Source organism: Dermacentor andersoni, chromosome 4 (assembly GCF_023375885.2).
Source record: "Dermacentor andersoni chromosome 4, qqDerAnde1_hic_scaffold, whole genome shotgun sequence".
NCBI lineage: Eukaryota > Metazoa > Arthropoda > Arachnida > Ixodida > Ixodidae > Dermacentor > Dermacentor andersoni.
In genome coordinates, this window is record NC_092817.1 from 223,208,965 (window position 1) to 223,231,973 (window position 23,009).

The 23,009-nt window shown below is 49.7% G+C and overlaps 1 protein-coding gene across 4 annotated transcripts in view; it reads left to right on the forward strand.

The window, feature by feature from the left end:
* The window catches only part of arr (low-density lipoprotein receptor-related protein 6), a 296,788-nt gene that overhangs the window by 123,426 nt on the left and 150,353 nt on the right, over positions 1-23,009 (forward strand). The window lies entirely within an intron of this gene.

A 23,009-nucleotide genomic window follows, 5' to 3' on the forward strand; every position in this document is an offset into this window, starting at 1 on the left:
CTAAAAACACTAAAATCTATACTTAACATTCGAAGTTTATGAAGTAGTAAAGAATGGCAAACAGTATCAAATGCTTTGCAGAAGTCCAGAAATATGCAGTCTATTTGTCCACCCAAATCAACTACAGACACTAGGTCATCATAAAATTCAATCAGTTGTGTTGCACATGAAAACCCCTTGCGAAATCCGTGTTGTCTGTTTGTAAGCAACGTGTTGTCCGTTATATGTTTCATGATAGCCTTATATATTACCTGTGTGTTCCATGATCTTGCACGAAATTAAAGTAAGTGAGATAGGTCTATAATTAGTAACTTCTTTTTTAGAGCCTGCATTGTGAATAGGAACTACATTTGCAATTTTCCAGTCCTGTGGCATCTGACCAGTAGTTAATGACTTGTGAAAAATTAAATAAAAAGTAAAGCGAGACGGCGTGAGCACACTGTTTTAAAATTCTCTGAGATATACCATCAGGACCGATAGCCTTACTTTCATCAAGGTTTTTTAGCAGAGATTCAGTGCCGCTAACGCTGAGTTCGATTGGTTTCATAAGAGGAACGTTGCTATTGGATGATATTCGGCTGCATGCAGATTGAGAAAGAAAGACTGATTGGAAATATCTGTTTAGGCATGTCGCTTTTTCTGCATCGTCAGAAAGAATGCGTTCATTGTAAATAATTTCGTTTATTCCAACAGGATCAGACTGTGATGCAGGTTGTTGTGTTCAAAGGTTTTGACGGTTCTCTGAGACGGAGCCTCCGAGAACCTGATTGAGGACAAAGCCGTTGGTTTGAAAAATGCACACACAAACTTTTAATGAAACTAGAAAGAGGCTTAAAATAAATAGAAGGAAATAGAAGGCATAAAATAAGCCGTGGTAAGGAACACAGTCAGGCTAGTACGGCGTTAAATAGTGCGTGAGTCCGGGCTGACCACGATGGCAGTGGTGCATAACAGTCTTGACGTCAAGAAACGGCGACAAGACGATGAGAGAAGTTGCGCCGGTCTCACCAAAGGTCGGGGTGTAGGATGATTGACCGGGCAACTGGAGCACCCTTGCTCTGGCTTGGAGATAGAAGGCAGGCGGCGGCGGCGTTCTGGCTGGGCAGCTGGGCGTAGAGCTCGGGCCTGTAGCCCGACTGCTCTCGTCCTGCCCACGGGCACAGAAGCTCGAATGCCGGCCTCGGGCAGCAGGCAATACGACAAATGGCAGCTGGGCGTAGAGCTCGGGCCCGTAGCCCGACTGCTCTCGTCCTGCCCACGGGCACAGAAGCTCGAATGCCGGCCTCGGGCAGCAGGCAATACGACAAATGGCAGCTGGGCGTAGAACTCGGGCCCGGTCCAGTGGCCGACCTTCTCCTGGCGTCGCTTCCTGGAACTCTCCCGGCATCTCTCCCGCTTCTGCCAGCGCGCCTGGCTTTTTCTTCTGCTCTGGCCGATTAGTGGTTTTCTGATTGGTTGTTTGAGGCTTCATGGTTTCTCGTAATTGGTTGGTATTTTTCTCTTGTTTTCTTTTCTTGCGCCGCGCGTTCACGTGCCGGACGCTCTTCGGCGTTGTCGTTTTCTCTCTAGCATGGAATTCGCCTCGGCGCGCGCACTCCTTGTCGTCTGCTTCTGTCCTTTCAGACCACCGCACCATGTCGCGCACTACACACATCACACAGACCCACATCCCTTCAAATATTACCAGAACGGTATAGGATTTGTTTTCATTTTGTCATTTAATCGTTTAAGATACTGTTCTCTTGCTTTTTTCAACAGGCCTTTATATTCGCGTGTTAATTCTTGTAGCCTCTTAAAACATGCGTGTGTTTTCGTTCTTTTATATCTTTGAAACACATGCCTTCGTTTTTTAATTAACGTCAATACACAAAAGGTGATCCATGGTTTTTTACGCTTTCGGAGTCTAGCCGATTCCATACTTGGTACGAACTTCTCTGTAAGGTCAAACAGCTTTATTTAAAATGTGCTCCACAAAATTGGTACTTCGTGTTCCTCCGCAAAGCATTCAAAAACAGGAAGAAAATCAAGAAGTTTATCAGAAATTGATGAATAATCGCCCTTTTCAAAGAAGAAAGCTCTTCTACTGATGCACCTTTTTGTGCGCTGTACTTTCGTTTTAAAACGACCATGGAGATTTACAAGAATGAGAGGAAAAAAATTAGATGGGAAAGTCTGTGTGAGAACACAAAGGGCAGTGACTTGCTATTTGAGGCTCGAGCTGGTGGCCTACGGGCAAAAACATACCGTAGCAAATATTCGCAACAAGATGAGGCAGGTGTATGCTGCAGCAAAAATCGGGAGACCACTCGGCACATCCCATGGAACGCGAAGGGATTCACCCAGTGAGACCCGTAGGTAACATAGACCTTCCAGAAGTGCTTGGATTTAAAGTGGACAGAAGCATCAACCAGTCAGCACTCGAGGTAAGCAAGAGACGTTTAGAGTATTGGTGGAAAAAATGCAGGGAGAATATTAATACAACAGGATCCATTGCAGCATTGGTAGCGGTACAAAGTAGAGCTTTGAGGAAGAAAAAAAATTAAAAAATAAAGATGAAGGCGATGTGTACAAAAATGCTAGAATGTGTAGAACACCTGATCAACTCAAGCAGGCTAGGTGACTACTTGTGACCACCGCGTTTCAATGGGGATGCCAATAAATCATCATTATCAACATCGTCTTGGAACACTACTTATTGCTTCTATCAGAGCATTGCATGGCCTTGGAGATTGGATCTGAGACAGCAGTCGCTGGAGACTGCGATTCAGATGATTGCAAGTGCTAAATTCTTCTATGTGTGCACTTTTAATGCGTAAAGCTATGGAAACTGCCAACTTTATGTGGCGGTTTGCACTAAAGGGATACTAAAAGTAAATATTAAGTCAAGCTAAAGCGCTAGATTAGTGCTCAAGAACGTCTCATCATCATCATCAGCGTATTTTATGTCCACTGCAGGACAAAGGCCTCTCCCTGCGATCTCCAATTACTCCTATCCTGCGCCAACAGATTTCAACTAGCGCCCTCGAATTTCCTAATTTCATCGCCCCACCTAGTCTTCTGCCGTCCTCGAATGCGCTTTCCTTCTCTTGGCACCCATTCTATAACCTTAATAATAATCATCATCATGAACCTATTTGAAGGGGGGACACGGGAATCAAAGCTAAGTTCTTTATTTACTGGCCAATTTTGATGAAATTTTGCGCAGGATTTAGTAACCTCACATAAACAAGACCGTGAAAATACTTCAGTTATCTCAATAACTTTATCGATTACAAAATTTTTCTACTTTCATTTTTACAAAATGCCTGCACACCTGTAAATTGATGCTAGAAGTTCAAGCAAACATTGATAGTACTCGTACAGTGAAACCTCGTTAAACCGTAGTTGGCCGGAGCTCGGAAAAAGTACGTACTAAACGGTAGTACTGTTTAACCGAAATAGCATGAGATCGCCCACTTACCTGTAGAAAACGGAACTCAGAGAGAGTGCGATGAAAGGGGAAAAAACATGCAGTATTTATTCACTTCGCGCGACATAAGTGTTATTTTCGTTTGATGCCGCGGCGGCCTAGCATGACGATAGCAGCCTCAAACTTACTCAAGCTGCGTGCCAGCTTCTCAGCCAGCCCCCCTCCTCTCGGCAAACACTCGCACGGCAGATTCCTCGTTGGCGTTACGTATTCTCCGTGCACGCGCGCACTAGTGCTGCATAAGTGCCGGGGCGCCTTTTTCATTGCCGGGTGCCGGAGTTCGGAAAACTTTTCGTTTGGAATAGTTACGTTATCGCGCCCCTGTTCTCGTTGCGACGATTGCATTCACGAGGCTGACGTAACGCGCAGCTTCTGCCACTGTCGGGCCTGAATTGCCCGTGCTGTCGCTTTCCGTGTCGTCCTCATCACTGTCGCTAGTCGACACTTCGGCAACAACAGAGGCAACGATGGCGAAAAGTCGAACCTCGTAGCCGACATCTCTTTGCGGTCGCAGCAGCGCTGCCGAGCAACTTCGCATTCCAAATGCCACACACTGTAGTCAACAGCAGATCCATGTCGCGGGCCAGCGCCGACTTCATGTCACGTTCGATAGCACAGACGATGTCTAATTTTTCTTCTATGCTGAGCACCCGGCGTCTTTTTTATCCGAGCTTCGGCATGACACGAGTCCTCGCTTGCGCGACGCCATGACGCTCTCGCTCTCTGGAACGGCGTCGAAATGATGTTGATGTTGATGCGGCTTCACGTGCAAACGAACAGGGCGCTTGGAGGCCGTTGTACCGATCTCTGAGGCTTGTTGTTCTGCCGGACCGCCCGGTGGAGACGACGCACCGCCGTGTTTGCGCGACGAAAAGTGGAAAGGCTACGTTTTAACTGATGCGTACGCAATAAGCTGGTACGGTTTATGCGGATACTAAATGCATTATGTTCAATGGCCGCTGAGTCGGGGAATTGACTTTACTACTTTTAAACCGAAACTACTGTTTAAGCGGGTACGGTTTAACGAGGTTTTACTGTATATGTATTCTTCAGGCAATGACATTCCTGTAATTTTTTTAACCTAACAGAATTTGTTTATATTCTGATTCTTTGGCAGCTACTCCAGCTGCATGAAAATCTTGACCGTGAAAACAAAAGATAACAAATTACTGAAGCAATTATTTTGGAAACAAAACATGCCATTGTGTGCAATGATGCACAATGAGTGCAATAAAACGAACGGTGTAAAAGTATTCATAGCGGTGGTAGAAAAATGTTGTGAGAAAAAGGTGTTCGAAGTTTTCGGCCATGTTTATTAGAATAGAAACCACCGGCCTTCTAGTTACAGGTGTCGGGTTGATCACTTAGCTCTTTGGATTTTTCCTGCTGCCTTCATATGCTTTTTTTGCCCTCTTCTTACGCAAGGCATCTTTCCCGGCCGCTCGACGTAGTCCATGTCCTGCAGGTTTCACGCCAAGAGAGGTGCAAAACTCTGTAGGCTCGAAGGGCGCCACTGTTAAAGTGACTGTCACTTACAGCTGTCTACAGCAATCAGGGAAGCATTCTTATCCTTTGGCATGATTGACCAAATCGTGGAGTGCAGGCTTTCTGCTGCGTTTTGAGCTTTTTTTTCCTCTGCAACGCTCCAGCAACTAAGGCTCAGAGAGACGCTGGAAAACTGGCAACAGGGCCTCGGCTGCATGCACTGTCAACCTGTACTTGCGAGCAGGCTGCGATTCCTCTTTTGCTTCTGCAGCTCGATGCTATAGGGGCATTACTCAAGTTCGCGCGTGCGCACCTGACCCTTCTCTGGATCGCACAGCACCAGCGGAGCGGCAATCGTTCGCTAGCACTTTCACAGCAGCCCTAACAGTCAGAGCTGTGACCCCTAACCCACGGTTCGCAGTGAGTTGCGGCCACAGCGGGCTCAGGCCAGGGGGACAGGGTGAGTCTCGACTTAAGGTGTTTATTCACGTTAAGATACAAGTACCAACTGGACAACAACAGCAAACACAAATACAAAACAAAACCACAGTGGCGGAGTGTTTCGCACGTCAGAGGCGAAAGAAACCGCACAATGTTGGAACCACAAAAGAGGCTGATAAGAGTTCAGCTCACCCAGAGTGGATCCGCGCTCGACCCTGGGGCGGTTAGTCGCTCACGAAGGCCGAGCGCAGCAGGGGGATGGCGTGCGACGGTCTAAGTGGCTGAATTGAGATGTGGCCAGTTGCAAGCTCCTCAGCCGAAGGACAAAGATGCATTGGGGGAATAGCGCTTCTGCCCGAGCAGCGGAGATGGAGTCTGCCCGGTTCCAAGAAAGGGAAAGGAGGGAATGGGGTGCTTTGGCTGGGGCGTCGCGGCCAGGCACGAAGAGCAGCGGGAGCGGCGAACGTGCCCTCTCCCCACTACCGTCCGCGAGCGAGCACGTAATTATCGCATGATAACCGCGTGGCCGCTCCGGAGATATCGGGATGCGTGTGTGATCCCACAATGCTTACACCAATTTGTCGGCCCCGCAGGACAGAGCTCGTGGTGCGGTTCCTCCATCTGTAGAGGTGATGTGATGAAATGTTGCCATAACTGCTCTCTCCATGTCCTTTACATCCTCGCTCCCTCTCAAGGCCATTCCATAGTAGCTTGTCAGCTTCTTTGTGAGGTCTTGTATCAGGCACCCTCGGCCACCAGTTGGTTGGTCTCTTCTCTTGGAGACCGAAGTGCGCAAGTTGGTCCCCATCGTTTTTTTGACGGCATTTACACAGTCCTCTTTAGAGAACTGGATAGACTCGTAGGTTTGGTCCTCATATAGCACCAAGTACATCCAGCTGTCCCCATTGCACATGATGTTGCATTCTAGAACTGGTACAGCGCAACATACAAAGGAAGAAACAAGCTGAGCCAGCCAGATAAAGGAACAGAACAGATCTGGCCAGCTTGGCTTGTTTCTTCTTTTGTATGTTGCGCTGTACCAGTTCTAGAATGCAATACCATCTCGCCCAATCCTCAACCCTAAAGAACATGATGTTGGTTTAACATAGAGCGTTCTTTGTCAAAGAGCGATGAAAGTGCTCAAGTCCGGCCTCCACCTCCATCCTGCTGGATTTCACGTTTGTGTTCTTCTCACATTGATGCGCCTGCCTCCACACATTATAGTCACTGTCACCTGGCTTTGGCCCCAATGTGCACCCATGACAGTAGTTCGAGAGGACTACGAAGTCCAGTACCAAGCCGCTGTAAAATTCAATTACAGCCCCTACACCAATGTGGCTACTGTGACCACGGTTCATCCACATGCCATCATTAATGACTGTGATGTTCTTAAGGAATGTTGGGTCCATTTTGTTGTAGACTCTTCACAGCTGCAACAACATCAGCAGACACGTTTGTTGCAGATTTGCTTGCACCAGGCCTGAATTTAGCTTTCAGGTGCCCCTGAAATGTCTTCTGATGAAGCCCCCTGCGCAAAACATTAATCACGCATCAAAGGTCTGTAAGAGCAGTGGCACTCTTCCCTATGCTCTTGATTGCTTGCACCGACCTCAGGCTCACCTCAAAGGCCCGGCTTCCTTCCTGGTGAAGACCACTGTGCTTCCGAAGCACTGCATGCTGAGCAATGTAAAACTATCTTCATGGCAAGGCCAAGCCTGGTTTCCAGCGCTACCGCTATTCCCGGCTGGAAGCACTGATGGCACGGTGTTTTGCTGAGAAGTGCATTCACTTCGGCAACTTGCACAAGCAAAAACTCACTTGAGTCCGTCGCCACCGAGCATGCTCCTCCAGCCGTCAACCCTATCTTCCGTTCCGTTGTTGGCACAGAACCAAGTGACGCGCGGACAGTGGCGGCGGTCATATTCAACTGCTCCGACGAGATGAACCGTAGTTCAAGATGCAATTGTATGGTGCAGCCGTTGCTGGTGCACGGTTTGTCTTCACGGCTGGTAGATCCATACACTTAAACCGCACTTTTGTCTTTCATCTCGGTGGCGGCGGTGGCACAATCAGGGTACGTGAGGAAGCATTCACGGGACGTCATAAATGCTGCGCTAACCTACGCATTACATGACCTGCCCAGCTCCATTTCTTTCTCTTAATGTCGATTAGAATATCGGCTATGCCCGTTTGCTCTCTGATCCACACCACTCTCTTCCTGTCTCTTAATGTTATGCCTAACATTCTTCGTTCCATCGCTCTTGGTGTGGTCCTTAACTTGTCCTCAAGTTTTTATGCCAGACTCCAAGTTTCTGCCCCGTATGTCAGCACCAGTAAAATGCACTAATTGTACACCTTTCTTTTCAATGATACAGTGAAACCTTGTTAAACCGTAGTTGGCTGGAGCTCGGAAAATGTACGTACTAAATGGTCGTACTATTTAACCGAAATAGCGTGAGATCGCCCACTTACCTGTCAAAAACGGAACTCGGAGAGAGTGCGATGAAAGGGGAAAAGAACATGCAGTATTTATTCACTTCGCGCGACAAGAGTTATTTTCGTTTGATGCCGCGGCGGCCTAGCACGACGACAGCGGCCTCAAACTTACCGAAGCTGCGTGCCAGCTTTTCAGGCAGCCCCCTCTTCTCGGCAAACAATCGCATGGCAGATTCCCTATTGGCGTTTAGTATTCTCCGTGCAAGCGCACAGTAGAGCTGCAGAAGTCCCGGGGTGCCTTTTTCATTGCCGGGTGCCAGAGTTCGGAATAATTTTCGTTTAGAATAGTTACGTTATCCCGCCCTGTTCTCGGCTGACGTAACGCGCTGCTTCTGCCACTGTCGGGCCTGAATCGCCCGTGCTGTCGCTTTCCGTGTCGTCCTCATCACTGCCGCTAGTCGACACTTTGGCAACAACAGAGGCAACTATGGCGAAAAGTCGAACCTCGTAGCCGACATCTCTTCGCGGTCGCAGCAGCGCTGCTGGGCAACTTTGCATTTCAAATGCCACACACCGTAGTCAACAGCAGATCCCTGTCGCGTGCCAGCACTTACTTCTTCGTGTCACGTTCGGTAGCACGGACGATGTCTAGTTTTTCTTCTATGCTGAGCACCCGGAATCTTTTTTATCCGAGCTTCGGCATGATGCACTCCTCGCTGGCACGACGCCACAACGCTCTCTGGCACGGCGCCGAAATGATTTTGATGTTGATGTGACTTCACGCGCAAACATACCGGGCGCTTGGAGGCCGTTGTTCCAATCTCTGAGGCTTGTTGTTCTGCCGGGCCACCCGATGGAGATGATGCACCACCGTGTTTGCGCGACAAAAAGTGGAAACTCTACGTTTTAACTGATGCGTACGCAATAAGCTGGTATGGTTTATGCAGATACACAACACATTATGTTCAATGGCCGCTGAGTCGCGAATTTGACTTAACTACTTTTAAAACGAAACTACTGTTTAAGCGGGTACAGTTTAACGAGGTTTTACTGTAATGGTAAGCTTCAGTCAAGAGCTGACAATATCTGCCATATGTGATCCAAACCATTTTTATTCTTCTGTGAATTTCCTTTTCATGATCAGAATTCCCTGGGATTAATTGACCTAGGTGAACATACTTCTTCACACACTCTAGAGGCCGACTGGCGATCTTGAGCTCTTGTTCCTTTGCCCGGCTATTTATCATTATCTTTGTCTTCTGCATATTAATCTTCAACCACACTCTTACACTCTCTCTGTAAAGGTCGTCAATCATGTGTTGTAACTCGTCTGCATTGTTGCTGAATAGAACAATGTCATCGGCAAACCGAAGGTTGCTGAGATATTCGCCGTCTATCTTTACTCCTAAGCCTTCCCAGTTTAATAGCTTGAATACTTCTTCTAAACACGCAGTGAATAGCATTGGAGAGATTGTGTCTCCCTGTCTGACCCCTTTCTTTATAGGTATCTTCCTGCTTTTCTTATGTAGAATTAAGGTAGCTGTAGAACGTCTGTAGACTTTTTCCAAGGTAATTACGTAAGCCTTTTGTACTCCTTGATTATGTAGTGCCCCTATGACTGCTGGTATCTCTACTGAATCAAATGCCTTTTTGTAATCTATGAAAGCCATATAGAGAGGCTTATTGTACTGTGTGGATTTTTCGATAACCTGATTTATGACGTGGATGTGATCCATTGTAGAGTATCCCTTCCTGAAGCCAGTCTGTTCCCTTGGTCGACTAAAGTCCAGTGTTGCCCTTATTCTATTGGAGATTACATTGGTAAATATTTTATATTATACTGGGAGTAAGCTAATGGGCCTAAATTTTGCAATTCTTTAAAGTCTCCCTTTTTGTTGATTAGTATAATGTTTGCATTCTTGCAGTTTTCTGGGACCCTTGCAGTCGATAGACACTTCATATAAAGAGCCGCCAGTTTTTCAAGCATCATGTCTCCTCCATCTTTGCTTAAATCGACTGTTATTCCATCTTCTCCTGCTGCTCTTCCTCGTTTCATGTCTTGCAGGGCCCTTCTGACCTCATCGCTAGTTATAGGAGGAGTTTCTGTATCCTGTTCATTACTGTTTGTAATTGAGGTATCCCGACTCCTCTGGGTACTGTACAGGTCAGTATAAAATTCTTCTGTGGCGTTTATTATACCTTCGAGATTGCTGATGATATTACCTTGCTTATCTTTCAGTGCATACATCTTGGTTTGTCCTATGCCAAGTTTCTTTCTCACTGATTTCAGGCTGCGCCTATTTTTTACGGCTTCCTCAGTCTTTCTGACGTTATACTTTCGAATATCGCTTATTTTCGCCTTTTTGCTCAGTTTTGACAGTTCCGTGAATTCTATCTTATCTCTTCGGTTGCACACTTTCATTTTTTATCATTTCTTCATTAGGTCCTTTGTTACTTAGGCGAGCTTGCCTACTGGTTGCCTTGGTGCTTTGCCTCCCACTTCAATTGCTGCCTCTGAAGCCAACCTAGTTACGGTTTCATTCATTACCTCTATGTCATCATCATCATCTCTCTTTTTAAGGCTGCATATTTGTTTGAAAGTACCAGCCTGAATTTGTCTGCTTTTGCCCTTACTGCCTCAACGTTGACCTGTTGTAATGCTGTAGAATTCATCAATGTTGCCCGCTACCTCCTTATGGTTTAGGAATCCTACCCTGTATTGCTTCTTATCAGGGAGACCTCTATAGCAGAGGACATGGCCATTATTTAACAATGTGTAAGCTTCACCAGTTATTCTAATCTCACTAAGGCCAATGATATCCCAAACAATGTCTACTAGTTCTTCGAAGAGTCCTGCTAAGCTAGCTTCACTCGAGAGGTTTTGGGTGTTAAACGTTGCAAGGGTCAGTTTCCATTGGCGGCTTCTCCGGACCCAGAGATTCTTAGCACCCTCTGCTGCGTTTCAGGCCTGACCGCCGCCTTGGTCAGGTGCTGCGCAGCTGCTGGGGACTGAGGGCCATTGCTTAATTGTAGATATAATTAGAGGAGTTGTCCGAACGCTGCACTAGAGAGGCCAATTGCCGTTCTTGTGAGGGAGTGTCTTTGTTCAAGCTTAGTGGGCCTTCCTAATTTGGTTGTACCTGGATTAGCATAGCGCCACTCGCTCGTGGCATCTTTCACCAGTCAGGTGTGGCTGCAGATATAGTGCACTGGAGAATATCGAATTAAAAAAAAAGAAGAAGAAAAGAAGAATGGGGGGGGGGGGGGGGGAGATTTGAAGTTCCGACTACCGCAACCGAGCATTCAACATAGCTCAGTAAGATAATCCCGCAGGCGGCAAGGCTACCTTGTCACTCGGGTCACTCGGGAAAAGTACGGCCCAGAGGCCGCTACGTGCCTAAGAGATCTGCTGATTTGTCCGCCTTTTGCTGGTTTTACTGATCGTCATAGGTTGCATGATATAGTGTCAATTCTCCATGGTCCTAACCTCTTGTTTCCTGTATCTCATGTGTGCATGCGGTCTTGAACGCACTTAGGTACACAACATATTTTCGCTGAATTTGAACAGCACTGAAGTGGGGACATGGCTCTTAAGGACGAAAAAATTGTGAAAAAGTCGACTTTTGGAAAATTGCATTTTTGAAATCTGCAGCTGTTGTTCCGCAACTACACAAAGTTTCTCTACTCTTGAGTCAATATTGCTACAAAACAGCCACCACAGTGTGGCTGCACTGAAGAGGAAGAAGACGACGTGGACTTGCTTGATATAGCGTCGCCATTGTGGCCTTCCGTTAGCTTCCTCTGAATAAATGTATATAGCATTGGGCTACAGCTACACGTAACATTAATTTGGTGGAGGTGGACGTTCCCCGTACTCGTCATGGAGCTTCGCAGCGGTCGCAACGGCGACAGTGCAACTTCGGCTCCTGCTGGCGGCACTTCATCTACACAACCGTCTCCGCCTGCAGCCCCGACCTACGTCGCCGTTTCCCCCCCTCGGGATCCTGGTGTTTTCAACAGAGTCGGCAGTCCTGATGTTGACGACTGGCTCTGCTTATACGAACGTGTCAGCACCAGTCACAGGTGGGATCCGACTATTATGCTTGCGAACATTCTTTTCTACCTCGACGGAGCTCCAGTTGTATGGTTCCAGACTCACGAAGAGGAGATCTCGAGCTGAGATCCCTTCAAAGAGAAGCTCCGCGACCTTTTTGGCAATCCGTTCGGTCGCCAAGTCTATGCCAAAAAAGCCTTTGCCACACGATGTGGGGATGCGCGACCCTCGCGCCTCCCCTGATGTTTTCCCGCATAGCGCATCCCCTGATATGCTGTTTTTCCCGCACGGCTCGCGTGGCCTGGCGCCCGCGGCGCTCGGAGTGGTACAAGCGCGGTGTGAGAGATGGCGCCACCGTCGCGGCGGGGTTACTCGGGCGCCGAAAGGGAAGGCGCTTGGTCTATTGGGTTCGAGACAGCAAGCAGCACGGACGTGCCGTGCCGCGCGTGGAGCGACCCTCTTTCCCGGCGGGTCGGGCGCACGGCGTGGACGTCCCACGCGCGCGCGGCGACCCATGCTTCTGCGAGACCGCCTCGCGTGGCGGCCTTCGAGCGCGCCTCCGTTGGCGTGACCGAACACGCGAACGACCAGGCGTTGGGATCCAGCATGGGGCGAACATATTCGCTCGCTCGCGGTGAGTCGGACTTCTAGATTTGTCGCGCGCCCATCGGCATGTTTTGTGGATAGCCACTCGGCTAGCAGGCATGGATCTATGAAAGGTGCAATAAATGCCCTTGTGACTGTTTGCACTACTGTGTTGTCGTTCCTTTGTCCCAAGAGTACGGGGGAGAAACCCACATATCTCCCACATCTGGCGCCCAACGTGGGGCCCTTGGGGCATCGGACGATAATTTTAAGTGTTGCTTCGTTCAAGACATTTGTTTGAACCGAAGCGTAGGCCTAGCGTGGATTTTGATCGCTAGCGTCGGCGGCGTGCTTTCTTGAGCGAGGCGACGGTGGCTGTAGTGTGTTTGAACTTATCAGCATGCTAAGCCTTTTCGCAAGTGTTTTTTTTTAATGACATTCGTCGGTACGAGAGCCACGTGGTCTGCATCCTGGGAGAGCGAGGCTGAGTGCCCGCGGAGCAGTGGCAAGCCTGAAGCGAGTGAGTACGGAAGCCTCGTGGGTGGTCCGAATTTCTTATGTAAATAGCTTCTTCTATCTCTTTGACTCGGATGAAGTCGCGGCTCTGGGAGCCGGGTGGCCGCGGGCCACGGGTGCCACGACGGGCTGACTGGTATTGCGGCCTGGCACCGGGCGCTCCGACACCGTCTGGGACGGTGGGCGCCGTCAACTCGGATGCTGTGTGCACCGAGCGGAGTAGGACCACCTCACAGAGCTAACGCCTCCTCGCGGCTGCCTGTTTTGCGCCCATTTTGGGTGTTGTTTTTGGATGCCGGTTGTTGTCAGAGTAGCGACGATTTAGGCCTAAGGCTTTACGAAGCTGCCTGTCGCACGTGGAGGGACACAACCTGGTGGACCGTGGCGTTGAGGTGTTGCAATTTGCTTCCCTCATTCTAGTTAGCCTCGCACGAATTGAAATTACTCGTTCGACTCAAGAAAGCGAGCTTCGTTCACGTGAACTTAGCAACTGAGTAGCTGCCCGATCTTTTGCTAGCCGAGTTGAACATCGTACCACGTGGGCGATGCGCATGCATAAGTCCTCTCCCTTGCACTACTTTAGTGTTTGCCGAGTGTGTTGAGTTTACGCAGCGTGATTGGAGTCACCCCTGGCTTGCTGTCACCTGCACATGGTCTGCGCTGCTGCCCGGAGTACGATCGAGTCACCCCGGGCGATGGTGATGCTGTGGCCAGTTCGGCGCAGCGACTTCGGCGGCCTCCTGCATCCAGCTCACAACCCTCGGCGGCGGACAAAGGAGCCAGCGGTCACCGACAGCTACGGCGGCTCTTGCCAGCTGGGCGCGTCGGCGCGAGCGACACTTGCTCGTACCGACTACTGCGTCGTCGTTTCCGGAGTCCTGGCCTGGAATGATGCCGTCGAGTCTGCAAAGCTGCTGCGGTGACCGGCGGACGCCAGCGGTGTACCCCAAGGACAGTCGGCTCGCATGTTATGGACAGCGTGTGGACATTTCCCCAGCGCGGCCACTGTTGCATGTACCACCTTGTTCGCGAAGCACGTGTTGATGTTAGACCGTGTCACATGTTTCGCCGGAATAAGAAGTGATTTAAGGTTGGGGGGATGTGGGGATGCGCGACCCTCGCGCCTCCCCTGATGTTTTCCCGCATAGCGCATCCCCTGATATGCTGTTTTTCCCGCACGGCTCGCGTGGCCTGGCGCCCGCGGCGCTCGGAGTGGTACAAGCGCGGTGTGAGAGATGGCGCCACCGTCGCGGCGGGGTTACTCGGGCGCTGAAAGGGAAGGCGCTTGGTCTCTTGGGTTCGAGACAGCAAGCAGCACGGACGTGCCGTGCCGCGCGTGGAGCGACCCTCTTTCCCGGCGGGTCGGGCGCACGGCGTGGACGTCCCACGCGCGCGCGGCGACCCATGCTTCTGCGAGACCGCCTCGCGTGGCGGCCTTCGAGCGCGCCTCCGTTGGCGTGACCGAACACGCGAACGACCAGGCGTTGGGATCCAGCATGGGGCGAACATATTCGCTCGCTCGCGGTGAGTCGGACTTCTAGATTTGTCGCGCGCCCATCGGCATGTTTTGTGGATAGCCACTCGGCTAGCAGGCATGGATCTATGAAAGGTGCAATAAATGCCCTTGTGACTGTTTGCACTACTGTGTTGTCGTTCCTTTGTCCCAAGAGTACGGGGGAGAAACCCACATATCTCCCACAACGTGTACAGACGTCGACCGAGTCCTACGTGTCATACATTCTCGACGTCTTGGCCCTTTCTGCCAAGGCTGACCCGACCATGTCTGAGGACGAGAAGGTTAATCACGTCCTCAAAGGCATTGCTGACGACGCCTTCAATTTACTGGTGTTTACAAACGTCACCAGCATCGATACGATCCTCAAGGAGTGCCGCCGTGGTATAGCAAGGAAAGCCGCCGGGTATACCAGCACATCACGCGACTTCCCAACACAGCTGCTACGTCATCCTGTGACGACCTCTTCCACCAGCCGTTGCGATGTGACAACTTGACCGTCGTGAGGTCGAAGCGGCACAACTGGCGGCCCCTTCGTTCCCATCACCTGATCATTCTCCGCTGACAATCTCCTTGATACAGGCCGTCGTCCGTCAAGAGTTGTCCAACGTCGGCCTGCAATCCATTCGTTTCGTATGCTCAGAACCTTTCTCTCCACGCACATCCCCACCGCGCTCTTCTTACTCTTATGGACAGGGCAACCCCTCCGAATGGCAAACCGTGGACGATAAGCCGATCTGTTTTTACTGCCGACGCACTGGAAATGTCGCTCGCCATTGCCGCAGCCACTGGACTTCTCCGACACCCTATTCTTCTGATTACCACCCTCGCCCCTCTAGCGCATCCTTTTCCTTCGTGCCTTCTATGCCCGCTGCATCATGTGACCCTGCGACACCTTTGACACGACCCCGCTACTCCCGCTCACCTTCTCCCTCCCGTCGTCAATCTCGTTCGCCCCCGTCACGCCGTGCTCCTTCTCCGACCTACTCGCCGCACCCCCAACCGGAAAACTAGATAGTGCAGCTTCTGGAGGTGAAGCTGCAATGACGACATTGGCACGAAATCCTCGCTTCACATTATCCACGAACAAGAATCTTTTGGACGTTCTCGTCAATGTTCCTGTGTGCGCGTTGATTGACACCGGGGCGCATGTGTCCATTATGACTGCTGCTCTTCGCCGTCGGCTCAAGAAAGTTCTGACGCCCGCCCCGTACTGAGTTGTACAAGTCGCCGATGGAGGGACTGCCGCTATTGTTGGCATGTGCTCTGCCCGACTCACCATTGCTGAGAGACACACCGTCGTTCTCTATCGAACATTGCCCTCACGAACTTATTCTTGGTCTGGATTTCCTTGCCAATCATTCTGCCCTCGTTGACTGTTTGGCTGGCTCACTTCGCCTTGACTTGCCTCTTCTTACCGACCCTGTGGACCCACCTCCAAGCCGTTTGAGATTCGCCTACCGCCCCACTATGTGACACACGTTGACTTGTTGTCCTCACCAGCTGTACCTGACGGTAATTATGTGGTCGCACCAATTCCGGCAGTTACACTTACACGTGGTGTTACCGTGCCTCACACTGTGCTGACAATTACTGGCAACCGCACCTGCCTTCCCCTTGTCAATTTCGCGCTAACCGCACAAGTTCTGCCTCAGGGGATTTCATTGGCTATAATTAGCGCTTTGCAGGATGATGAGATCAACCCATTCACAGTGGAAGATCGTCACAGCTCAGCCCATACCGTGACGTCATCGCACGGTACTGACGTCGACATTGAGAAGATGGTTTCCTCTGACCTTACACCTGCTCAAGCTGAAGCTCTTTGCTGCGTTCTTGAAGGCTATCGCGACATTTTTTACTTTGACAATCGACTCTTAGGTCAAACGTCCGTCGTGACCCATCGCATAAACACTGGCGATGCCAACCCTATTTACCGACGTCCATATCGTGTTTCTGCATCCGAACGAGCTGTTATCCAACAGGAAGTCAAAAAGATGCTTGTAAAGGACATTATCGAGCCTTCCTGTAGTCCCTGGGCTTCTCCCGTCGTACTTGTCAAAAAGAAGGATGGAACGTGGCGTTTTTGTGTAGATTATCGCCACCTCGACAAAATCACAAAAAAGGACGTGTACCCTTTGCCACGTATTGATGACGCTCTAGACTGCCTGTACGGTGCCACCTATTTTTCTTCTATCCACTTACGGTCCGGCTACTGGCAGATATCCGTCAACGACATGGACAGAGAGAAGACTGCATTTGTTACCCCTGACAGCCTTTATCAGTTCAAGGTGATGCCTTTCGGTCTCTGTAACGCGCCCGCCACCTTCAAACGAATGATGGACTCTTTGCTTCAGGGGTTCAAGTGGTCCACCTGTTTGTGCTATCTGGACGACGTCATCGTTTATTCGCCCACTTTTGACACGCATCTAGACCGTCTTTCAGCGATTCTTGACGTGTTCCGCCGTGCCGGTCTCCAGCCGAACTCTTCAAAATGACATGCGCTCGCCGCCAAATCGCCGTCCTTGGACACCTCGCAGACGCCAGAGGCGTGCGACCCGTTCCGGACAAAATTCGCGCCGTTACGAATTTTCCTGTTCTGAAGTCTACCCAGGACGTTCGTAGTTTCGTAGGGCTGTGCTCTTATTTCCGACGCTTTGTGAAAGATTTTGCGACCATCGCACGTCCCCTTACCGACCTCTTGAAGAAAGGCGCCCCTTTTTCTTGGGGTCCTGAGCATGCCGCATCTTTTTCGCAGCTGACTACTCTCCTTACCACGCCTCCAAATTTGGCCCACTTTGACCTGTCTGCCTCAATGGAAGTTCGAACTGATGCCAGTGGTCACGGCATGGGAGCAGTGTTAGCACAACGCCAGCGTGGACATGATCGTGTTATAGCCTATGCCAGCCGACTTCCATCACCCGCCGAGTGCAATTATTCAATCACAGAGCGCGAGTGCCTCGCTCTTGTGTGGGCTGTTGCGAAGTTTCGTCCATACTTGTTGAACGCCCCTTCTGTGTCATCACTGATCACTACGCGCTCTGCTGGCTATCCTCGCTTAAGGACCCCACGGGATGACTCGCTCGCTGGGCATTACGCCTGCAAGAATATACCTTCTCTGTGGTACATAAGACGGGACGCTTGCACCAGGATGCCGATTGTTTGTCCCGCTACCCCGTCGATGAACCGGCTGATGTGGACGTCATCGCTGGCGTTTTCTCTGTGTCCCAGTTGCTTGAAATCAGCAACGAGCAACGCCGCGACCCCTCATTACGAGCCCTCATCGACCATCTGGAGTCAACGCCTGGCAACGCCTCTCGCCGAATGTTTCTCCTTAAGGAGGGGACATTACACCGCCGCAATCTCGATCCACACGGCCTTGACCTTCTGCTCATAATTCCATCGCACCTGCGTTCGACTGTCCTCCAACAACTTCGCGACGCTGCCTTGGCTGGACACTTGGGGGGTCTTGCGCACATACGGCCGTGTACGACGTCGATTCTTTTGGCCGGGTCACGCCCGCTTCGTGCGGCGCTACTTTGCCGCTTGTGAGCCCTGTCAGCGCCGGAAGAAGCCCTCCACACCTCCAGCTGGATGTCTCCAGCCCATCGACATCTCACCGGAACCCTTTTTCCGTGTTGGTCTAGACCTGCTTGGACCGTTTGCTCTCTCAGGCTCTGGAAATAAATGTGGCGCCGTCGCTAGTGATTATGCTATGCGGTACGTAATCACCAGAGCCCTTCCGACAAGTTGTGCTACTGACGTTGCTGACTTTCTGCTCTATGACATCATTTTAGTGCGCGGTGCTCCGCGCCAATTACTCACTGACCGTGGCCGCAGCTTTCTGTCGGCAGTCGTCGAGGACATCCTCCGCTCCTGCTCGACAAAGCACAAGTTCAGCACGTCCTACCACCCACAGACCAATGGTCTCACGGAGCGCCTCAACCGGACCATCACCGACATGCTTTCGAAGTACGTTGCGACCGACCACCACGACTGGGATCTTCACTTAGCATATGTGACGTCCGTGTATAATTCATCTCGTCACGACTCCGCCGGCTATTCACCATTCTACCTCCTATGTGGCCGAGAACCCGCATTGCCCTTAGACACTTTGTTGTCCTTGGCCACGCGTTCAGCCACTGAATATGCCCGCGACGCGATCGCACACGCCGACCACGCGCGCCAGCTCGCCCGCACCCGTCTCGAGGCCTCACAGGAGCATCAGAGACGCCTCTATGATTGCCACCATCGCGACGTGCACGTTACTCCGGATTCTCTGGTGATTGCCACCCATTCGACGTGTGGGCCTTTCCGAAAAGCTGCTGTCGCGCTACACTGGCCCACACCGTGTGGTGCGACAAGTGACCGATGTCACGTATGAAGTCGTCGCCGCCGACCCCTCAGCGTCATCGTCGGCTGCGTGGCGAGACTAAAGCCGTACCATACACCTTTCACCGCGGATGTGTAGATTAAGCAATGGGACGGTGCTTCTACGGTCGGGGGTGACGACGTGGACTCGCTTGATATAGCTTCGCCATTGTGGCCTTCCGTTAGCTTCCTCTGAATAAATGTATATAGCATTGGGCTACAGCTACATGTAACAATATAATAGCCACAAAATCACTTTACTTTGTCGATACCTGCAGAATTTCAACCGAAGTTATTGCAGAAACTGTACTTCTTTCCTGAAGGGCAGCTGCCGTTTTACGCATCGTTGCGTGGATATCTTGGTGTCATCTGAAAGAGCGGTCTTTCTTCTTAAACTTTGCGCCAACTCCAGCTACATGCTGCCATTGGCTACCTGATGTTTCCGTGCCAAAATCGAGTCCCAGCACGGCCCCTTATTGGTTGTTTAGCGCATGTGACCGGTGCTCGGCTTATGATTGGTGGGATTCCTTTCTCGTCGTCTGCATCGCACTCGTCTGCGCGGTCGTCTGTGCGCCATATTCAGTTCAGTTCAGTTTATTACCTTAAAAGTCCTCCGTAGGGGCATTACATAAGCTTCACATTGTGAGCTTCGAGTCATTGTGAGTGAAGTGACACCGTACTGCACAATAGCCCGTCAGAAATTTTATACGAGGAATAATTTTGGTGCAAAAAAGGTGCGACATGCGCTTATCGACAACTTCTAGAAGCGTAGTGTGACACATCCTCACGTTGAAGTCGTCGTGGCCCTCTGCGCACCTGCATCTGCGCACGCTGCCGATGTGGGCCTAGGCCTAACAAGCCCGTCGCCCTGCAAAGATTTCGAAGGTCGCGTTCGTCAGGATACGAAGCTCCCGAGTCCCGCATAATTGGAAGAGGGCAAAAAAAGAACCCAAGAAAAGCTCCAACGGGTGTCGCCCACTCCTGCAATGGAAAGGAAGCGAGATCTTCTGATTGAAACACCGATGCCACTGCTGAAGCCGTTGAACCACTTGATGGGGCCGTGTTTACTATAGTAAGTTTAGATACGGTGAACATTCTGCTTGCGTGAATGAAGCGCAAGGTATGCAATGGCGGAGATATGAAAATCGTCAGAGGTGAGCACGAATACGGACTCTCTGTCAAGTTGATTCTTATGTGCGGGAACCGTGGTGATGTGACGTCGACGTGGAGCTTGCCGCGCATTCGCGGTGAACAGAAATCAAGCCCGTTCGCTGTGAACGTTCTCGCCGCTCACGCAATGCAAGCAACAGGAAACTGGCAAACAGCCCTTAATGATGTGTTTTCCACGATGAACATTAGCCATTGCGGACTTCACATGAAGACGTAGCAACACTATGGGAAAGAAAAGCTGACTCCCGCTGCTGTTCGTTCTGCCCGAAACGTGACAAGTGATTGTGTTTGTTCGGTTCGCAAACTTTACAACGAATTGTATCTCGACAACCCCGGGAGCATCACGGTGTTGTATGATGGGTCGTGGATGACCCGCGGACACAACTCTCGTATCGGCATCGGTGCTGTGATTTAACAGTTTACGGGTCTTTGTTTAGATTACGTTGTATTGAGTAATTTCTGCATGGGATGCGATACGGGCCCAAATGAAGATGATCTTGGTTTTCAAAATTGGAATAAGAATCACCAGTGCCAGAGGAACACTAAGAAAAAATCGGGTGAAATGGAAGTGGAGGCTGCCCTCATTTGGTTCAAGAGGTCCCTAGAATGGCACAACCTCCGTTATACCACTATATTGAGTAATGGGGATATCCGTACTTATCTTGCACTGCAAGACGAAAATGTTTGCGGTTATTTGAAAATAGACGAGGAAGACTGCGTAAACCACATCCAGAAACGTATGGGTACGGCATTGCGCAACCTTGTTTCAAAAAACAAAGCCTCTGGCCTTCCGAGCCTTGCTGGAAAGGGTCAGCTCACAGCAGACCTTATTACAAGACTAAGCTCATATTACGGATGGGCGCTAAAAATGCGCAAGGGAGACGTGGACGCCATGCACAAGGCAGTGATGGCAACTTACTATCATATCACCTCCACTGACTCTGAATCAAACCACACATTTTGCCCAACAGGCCCCAACTCGTGGTGCTGTCAAAATGCTGCAGAGGCTAGGGGCGAGAAAGCACGAAAACATCCTCGCAACCTGCCCCCTCATGTTTGCCAAGCCTTGCTGCCCATTTACGAGCGTTTGAGTGAGAAGAAGTTGCTTGAGATGTGCCAGAGGGGAAAGACCCAAAACAGCAACGAGAGCCTCCATTCGTTTATCTGGTCTCTTGCACTGAAGAATCGCCATGCCTCTGTTCACCATACAGGCAGCTGTGGCGGAGGCAGTGCTGAAGTTTAATGCAGAGAATGTCAAAGCGTCTGCATCTATATTGCAAGAGCTGAGCCTCAACCCCAGCTCATTATGCAGTGATCGCATGGCTGAAAAAGATCAACTCCGATTGAAAGCTTGAGTTTGAAAGCGTGCATCAGCTGAAAACATGCATCAAGCCCTCAAAAGACGCCACACAGGCCACAATTTTCGAACTGACTACATGCCAGGGGGATACTAACCTGTTACAGCTGGTAACGTGTCAAGATTTTAGAATATTTTTGAATAAATCGCGTTGTTATCATTTTTCTTGATTTTCTCAAAACAAGCTTTTTACTCACCCTGCCCGTTCAGAGCAACAATATCTCAATCTGTAGGACAGCTACAGCTGTAATTTCTTTGGCTACACACAGCTAAATGAATAAAGCTTGAAGTGCTGCAAGCATATTCTTATTTGTCTAACTCCTGTAATTCTTTATTTGCTTTCTTTTCTTTTTATTATTAGCTATGCTGTAAACACTGCTGTGATCTTCAGTGAGCTGCTAAATTGCTATTTGTTGTCAGATTGGAAAACTGCTTGCAGCACTGCAATCCTTATACATTCTGCTTTCCACTCGTACAATAAATATAACTTTCTGGCCAGTATATCTTTATCTATTTTGCCAAATAATGCTAATGAATGTTTAATTATCTCATTAATTACTTAAGCCACAATAAAGTAATTGCATTTTTAAAATCAGCTCAAGAAAATACATATATATGTGCATGCAGGTTGAATTTGCTTAATAAATAAATTAAGAAACCTCCAGATGCCATGTCCCCCCTTAACACTTGTGTGTAAAAATAAAAAAACTAAATTTTTTCAGCTCTTACCGAGGGCCCAGAGTCGCGTATCTTCCGCTCGTCGCGTCTGCTTGTCCCTTGCCGTCCGAAAACTAGCGCTCTCGGGTACCTATTCAGAATGGTGAGATGCTCCATTGTATCAATACTGCTCTACGCCTCGCACAGAGCAGGCGACCTTGACAGCTCCCAATGGTATCTTCAGCCTTTCTACAGCTTTGGACAGCGGTTATACTAGAGCTAATGAAGAGGAAGAAATGGGGGGGGGGGTAGCTGACCCCATAGTTTTTCTGGGAATGCTGCGGGCCTAAACGCTAGGGAGTTGTACAGAACTAAAGGTGTACAAGAACTAAAAAATTATGGGCCCATTAGCCCACTCCCAGTATTATATAAAACATTTACCAAAATAATCTCCTATAGAATAAGGCCGACACTGGACTTTAGTCAACCAAGGGAAAAGGCTGGCTTTAGGAAGGTATACTCTGCAATGGATGCCATCCATGTCATAAGTCATGTAATTGAGAAACCCGCAGAATACAATCGTCCCCTATATTGGCTTTCACAGATTACGAAAAGTCATCTGAATCAGTAGAGGTGCCAGTAGTCATAGAGGCATTACGTAATCAAGGAGTACAGACCGCTTACTTAAATACCTTAGAAAATATCTACAGAGATTCCACAGCTACCTTAACTCTACACAAAATAAGCAGGAAGATACTGATAAAGAAAGGGGTCAGACAGGGAGACATAATCTCTCCAATGCTATTCACTGCGTGCTTGGAAGAAGTATTCAAGCTATTAAACTGGGAAGGCTTTAGGAGTAAGAATCGACGGCGAATATCTCGGCAACCTTTGGTTTGCCGATGACATTGTTCTATTCAGCTACAATGCAGACGAGTTACAACACATGATTGACGAC